A 6,998-nucleotide genomic window follows, 5' to 3' on the forward strand; every position below is an offset into this window, starting at 1 on the left:
CTTTCCAAGGTGCCTGGAGGCTCAGCGAGGAGGAGATTGCTAATACCGCATGACATTTGGCACGCCCAGTGACTTCACAAAGTCCTAATGACGGTTCTACACGTGAGCACAAGGGCCTGGTTCTGCTGAAGGATTGCTGCAGGTGTGCCTAATTCATGCTCCCCACTAACAAAGCATGAAACCGCCATTTATCCACAAATTCCTTCTCGCTGCAAACTGCTGGGCCCCGAGACATGTGTAATAATGGCATTCTGTGGTAGTAACAAGGCACAGAGCATCACAAATGGAATGCCGGCGTCTCTAAATAACAGCTTAACAACTTCTCCTTCAAGCATGAAATAAAGACGACAAAATCTGGGAGAGGGAGAGAGGTCTGAAAGATAACTTATGTGAGCAATCATCTCCACAAAGGCGGTAACAAAAATGCCAATAATGCTTAAAAGGAATATCAGTCTTTCAGTCCTTCCCGGCAGGAATGAGAAAAGCAACACAGTTTACAAAAGGCACCTAAAAAGAATATATATATATATATATATAACAATGCTTAAAAGCCTAACAAAGAAGAACTCAAGAGAAAATTGAAAAGTTTAACATACAAACAAGATTATTTACCACTTTTATCTGCCACAGGAGGCATATTCTCATTTTTACTTGACAAAGCACAATACAGAGTTTGCAACAACAAGCTTTGCTGCAGGGTTGTGGAACAAGAGGTGTACAAAAAAGGGATGAGAGCTATCCCATCATTTCATTATACATTTTTATTCGCACAAGGCTCCGGTGCAGCTATCTCCACTCACAACGCTGGGATTCACGGCGCAGTGCATTAAGTTACTAAGGCAGAAAGTGCAGGCGGAGAGATGATCATTTGGGGGCAAACCTATTCACTTTTTGCCACTATGGGAACATCTAGGTGCATTAGACAGCAGCTACAAAGCATGTGGCCAGCACATTTTCAATAAAGCCACACAGCGGCTTGTTTAGCCCCTAGAAAACTTGGCTCCCTACCTCTTGAAGCTTTGGATGTTGTGAAGAAGCGCCACCAACCAACTGGTGCTGCTTCTTCCATAAACTACTTGTGGCACTTGCCCCTAACAACCTGAAAGGGAACTTGACACATCTGATGAAGCAGGCATCCCTATTTTGGGGCCTCTGGCGCAAGGACCGGATGCTGCAGTAGATGGACCTTTGGTCTGATTCTGCGGGGCTCTTAGGTTCTTACGATGCACAAGTTGCATGGCCAAACATAAAAGGATCTCCCTTCAGCTACCTCCATTCAACAGTTAGAGGTTCTCTGGCAAGCATCAGATTCAAGTTTTAATTTCTTCGCTATCTTCCTGCCGCCCCCCGTTTCTATAGATTCTGGCCACCTATTGAGAGACCCCAGCTTAGCTACTCCATGTGAATAAATTGAATTGTTCTGAAGTAACATAGCAGCACAACTATTTTCTAGATCCTGCCTAGATCTCTCTGGCGGAGAGGCAGTCTTAACACATAAAATCACTGAACTAAGTCATGCTTGCACTGATGGAAAGACTCTGAGCCTCCCTCACAGAGGCTTTATGCTGCCATCATAATAATCGTTAGTACAACGATTACCTTTCCTTCCACTGCACAGATAGTCATGGCTTCGTTCTCTCTCACTAAACCTAGTTAGAGCTCAGAGGGCCAGGGGCTGTAACTGATAGGAACTCATTCCAAATTCAAAGAGGAGCTGGCGTGTCTCGCATACTCACCCAGTCCTTGAGCTGAAACTGCTGCATAACCGTGGGGGTGGGAGAAGAACCGTAAAGGATGATACAGAATTGGGGGACTGGTTCTGCCCATGCAACAGAGTGAAGCAGACTGCCTCCATTAAAGCGGTAAGGAACAGGTGAATGCAGGCCTTCATGTCTGAGTGCTGGACCAGAACTTTTTATCCTGATGGCCTGGACCTTTTTAAAATGTTCAGGATGAGGACAATTGGGCTCTCCTTCAACCCATGGGATTAGAGCTACTGGGAAGGGTCTATCATGGCTTAGACCCTTCAGGGGATTTTCTAGTCCTCTTAGTCAATAGAGCACGAGAATTTTAATCTCAGTGTTGAGGGTTCGAGCCTCACATTGGGCAAAAAAAATCCTGCAATTTGGGTATTGGACTTGATGACCCCAATGGTCCTTTCCAACTCTACAATTCTATCAAAAACAAAACAAACAGGCATGCAATGAGCTTCTTTGATTATACAGATATAAGGAAACACGTCCAAGCACAGTGTTCTACCAAATCACTTGGCAAGACGTGGGCCTGCTCCCACTCGCGTCCCACAAAGGTGCTTGGGGGACAGCGCCCCACGTTGCTCCACACGAACTGAGAGTGCACCTTTGGGAACACTCAATGCTACCAGCCACCCGCCCATTGTAAAGCAGGGGTGGGGAATCTGCATCAGCTTCAGGGTTGGAATGCTTTCCAGCAGCAGGTGGGACCAGAAGCAAAAGTGGGAAGATCGATAGAATGAGATCTTCCATTTTGCAGGAGGACCCATTCCAGCTGGAAAAAGATTTCCACACATGTACACCCACCCACCCACACCTTCTTGTCTATCCTCCAAGAGGCATTATTAACAGTCCAATGATCTGCAGAGCCCAGGCAAGGGTGTTTATCCTAGGAGTTTATCTCAGTGAAGACCTTACTTGGAAAATCAATACAACCCAGGTGGTTAAGAAAGCCCAAAAGAGACTCCATCTCCTCAGAGTATTGCGAAAGAACGATGTCAATCAACATTTGATTATCTCCTTCTACCGGTCCACAATAGAAAGTGTCCTTTCATACTGCATCACGGTGTGGTACGCTGGTTTGACATCAACTGATAGGAAGTGCCTACAGAGGGTGGTGAATACAGCACAAGATATTATGGGCTGTCCTGTGAATCCGCTGGATGAAATAGCGGAAGAACGTTGCCTCAGGAGAGTGAGGAAAATTCTCAGAGATGATTCACACCCTGGCCGGCACTTTCTTGATCTCCTGCCCTCAGGCAGAAGATACAGAAGCATGATTAGTCGCACCAACAGGGTAAAGAACAGCTTCTATCCGTGCGCTGTTAGGCTGCTGAATGAAAAGATAACAACAGGGCAACTGACTTTCGGATTTGGTGGGTGTGCGTCAGTAAACGAGGGGAATTAGGACTAAGAGAGCTGAGTGGGGGGTGCTCGTGTAATCTCACTGTATACAAGTTGCACAAGTGACAATAAAGTATTTCAATTTCAATACCTTGGGAAGGTTCCCCACTGCCTTTTAAAGGGATGATCAATAGCTGCAAGCAAGTGGTGAAATCTTGTCCACCATCCCTGATCTTCTCCACAAGGAACCACAGCAAAGCTTCCAAAGAAGCTCAAGGTTTTCCTCACACCCAGTTTGAAAACCAATGGTTTAGCATATGGATTACCACTGCTGTGTGCTATGGATGTTTTCAACTTCCACTTCCATCATACCTGATAATTAGTTCTGCTCGCTGAGGCTCATGGGAGTTGGACTCCAAAACAACTGGAAGGCACTGCACTAGCTACCCATGGTTTAGGGTGTTGCGATGCAGCTTCCTGACTAACAGAGGAGTCTTGGCCAAGTGGGCTGGAGGTGTGAGGAAATAGATGTTACCTGAGTCGACCAGGAGAAGGGAATTTACCAAAAAAAAAGTCGCCTGTCTGCGGCTGCCACAAAGGGAAATCCTCTAAAGGTTTACCAACAACGTGACTAGGCAAAAAGGAAAATGAAATTGTGATGAAAGAGACTTGCACTTACGCCTTGTTCCGATTCCAGCAGCTCTGTTTTGACTGCAGGCATCCCATCAAGCATTAACATTCTGCTTCCAATGTGTTAATGTCCTTTAAAGAGAACAAGGAAAACAAGGGTGAGCTTTGAGAAGGGAGAAGCCATGAAATAACCAGGGCACTTCACCAATTCAAGACTTCTCGGAAGTTAAAAAAGAAAAGAAAGACAAAGTCAAGCAATTCATCAACTGTGTAAGTTTAAATAAATTAGAACATATTACCAAAATATCAACACTGCTTACTTTTTGAGGTCACTTTCCTTACAAGTTACATAACCAGAGCTATGAGTATGTCATAATTCCACAGGAAAGAACAGAGTGTGCTATTGGGCACATCGTTCAGCTTCCTGAGCATCTCGGGTTTTCTTTCTTTAAATAGCAAGTTTCTAGCCATCATGGCTGCAAAGATGTGCTCCAAAAGGCATGGCTTAATGCCTGCTTTAATGTCTGAGAAGTGAGAAAAGTGGCTGAAATTGATTTCCTGTGATAGGGGATGGAAGTTCAGTGCCCTTCACAGCTGCACCAACAGAGCTCTGCAAACTAAATTATGCAAATAAGAGACTGTGTGGAAATTTATTAATTTGCAAAAAATATATATTAAAAAACAGGGTGCAAGGTTCAGCTTTCTTGTTTCAGAATTCTGAATACCTAGGAGCAGAATTTGATGCTTTGGGTCTTCTTCACACACATAAAAGTTCCAATCAAATAAAAGCCATTACTTGCTTTTAGGAGGAAAAGTCATCCCTAAGGAACACAAAGAAAATGTGGGTTTAGCTAATTTCCTATCGGAGTGGTGGGTGAAGGTGGAGTTTGTGTGAACTAATAAGTGATTAGGAGTGTTCAACTAACGTGCCCCAAAGCATGGAAAGAAATCATTCCAGAATTAATCCTCTTCCTAGAAAAAGTTTGTGTTTACTTATCGGGCCCAGATTTCACATCCTAGGGTGTCATCCAGCATCTGTGGCTTGGCCATTAGCCTAGGGTGGAGTCAAAAAAAAGGGGGGGTGACCAGCGAGGCTCTCATTTCAACCACACTCAAAGCCTTTCATTTAAAATTGTTCCCTCTTTTGTGAGTTGTGAAAAGCCAGCCCTGATATTCGCTGCAAGACTGGGCCCGATTCTACAATAAAATATCACTGGAGCCAGACCTACCTAGCTTAGGATCTGTCAAGCCAAAAGCAGCCCATCAGCTATACATTATAGACTACCAGGGGCTTGGCTCCCCCCCCCCCTCAGTTCTTCTTCTTTGCATTTACAGCCAAGAAGCAAAACTGGGAGGTTTTATTGAGCCTCCACAGGCTGGTACACATGGCTGATGTGCCCCTGGTGGCTCACCAGCTGTGCAGGTTTGCCAATCGCTGCTTACAGCCTGTAGGAAAATGAAGGATGAGCCAAACCTGCTATTCTGCATCCCGGAGGTGGTCTTGCCCACAGGGAGAAAGGGGCCCCCCTCCCACTGAAAATTAAGGCCAGGAGGGGGCAGAGAGATGGGAGACAAAAGAACCATTCTCAAAGCCAGCCGGCAGGTTTAATGAAGTGTTGGAATCTGATTAGAGGCTAATGTCCCTTTTAGTGCTTTGCACCAATTTACAGCTGATATACTTTAACCATATCCCCCCCCTTGCCCCGACTGCTACACACACATTAGTGCCTTTTCTTTTTCTTAATGCAAGCTAACCAGAACCTTTGACAGTTTTGCCAGTAATAAATCAACGGAGCCCAACTAGTTCATGTGCCATTTAACACATTTACATTTTGCTCTTGTTTCCAAGGCTTTCGCCACCTCTTTTCCTCGTCCCAAAGCGTATTTGCCTCTTTGCTGCAGCGGGGAGGAAGGCCTGGCTTTTGCTCCATACGGCAGGTTTGGGTTGATATCCCTTCAAGGATTTCCTTTGCTCGGTACCAGTTTGGACAGGCAGGTAGCTGAAGGAATGCTACACGTGGGCGTAGCCAAGGAGGGCAGCTGCACCCCCCATCGAGTACAGTGGTACCTCAGGTTACAGATGCTTCAGGTTACAGACGCTTCAGGTTACAGACTCCGCTAACCCAGAAATAGTACCTCGGGTTAAGAACTTTGCTTCAGGATGAGAACAGAAATTGTGCGGCGGCGGCAGCGGGAGGCCCCATTAGCTAAAGTTGTATCTCAGGGTACAGATGCTTCAAGTTACAGACGCTTCAGGTTACAGACTCCGCTAACCCAGAAATAGTACCTCGGGTTAAGAACTTTGCTTCAGGATAAGAACAGAAACTGTGCGGCGGCGGCAGCGGGAGGCCCCATTAGCTAAAGTGGTACCTCAGGTTAAAAAACAGTTTGAGGTTAAGAACGGACCTCCAGAACAAATTAAGTTCTTAACCCGAGGTACCACTGTAAATAAAAAAAAACTCAACTAAAAGTAGAAATAATCAGAATATTTGAAATCGTTGTGGCGCATTCTAGCAGCACAACTGGCAACCCGACTGAGAGGTGCGTGTGTCTTCCGCAAACTGACCAATCACGTGGAAGTGCTGAAAAGGATTTCAGTAAATCCAAGGAAACTTGCTTTAGTTTAGATATTTTTAAAAATAAGATGAAAAAAGGTGTGTTCTTTGTAATATTGCAAAATGTTAACCACATGAAAGGTACTCCCTGCTGCTATTTTTTTATTTAACTGCATAATTTTCAAATGACTGAAGAGTTTGACAGATTTTTCTGAGAACCTGGGGTCAAAAGAAAGTAATTCAAAACAACTGCTGTTGAGACATTTCATTCCGAATCTGCTAGACAGAGCCAGACAGAGGATGGTGCCAAGTGGGTGTCCTGCCCCCCCCAAAAAAATAAATCCTGGCTACGCCCATGCTACAAGAACTTTTTAAATATTTGGTTTTTAAACAGGGGGGAAATCCAGTGTCTATTTCTATCTCACCAGGAAGATAAATGACTGACACTGTCATTAAAGCAGGTTCACATCAAGTCAAATGCAACTCGCCAGTCCTGTACAGAAGGCAATTTGGACTTCAGTAAACCTCGTGCATTCTGGTAAGAAGTTGCATAGGCTTAGGTTCAAGTTTGGTTAAATCCTGCACATTCTGGCTGCAGAGACACTTTTCTTCACCCCACCCCGTCATTTTCTAGCAGCTACAAGGACAGGAAACCGGGCGATAACTATATAATGCTCTAAAGAATGACCCACTGGCTACATGGTGCATGCAGATTTTT

The 6,998-nt window shown here is 44.9% G+C and overlaps 1 long non-coding RNA gene across 1 annotated transcript; it reads right to left on the bottom strand.

Annotated features, from left to right (window-relative positions):
• Positions 1 to 2,630: 2,630 nt before the first annotated feature.
• LOC310669993 lies at positions 2,631 to 3,859 on the bottom strand. The gene is made up of 2 exons (XR_014507472.1): positions 3,775 to 3,859; positions 2,631 to 3,084 (listed from the first exon to the last, which is right to left on the bottom strand). It is a non-coding gene; the product is annotated as an uncharacterized lncRNA (long non-coding RNA).
• Between the last annotated feature and the right edge of the window lie 3,139 nt (positions 3,860 to 6,998).

The sequence above is a fragment of the Podarcis tiliguerta genome (assembly GCF_965153285.1).
Source record: "Podarcis tiliguerta genome assembly, contig: HAP1_SCAFFOLD_281, whole genome shotgun sequence".
Lineage (NCBI taxonomy): Eukaryota > Metazoa > Chordata > Lepidosauria > Squamata > Lacertidae > Podarcis > Podarcis tiliguerta.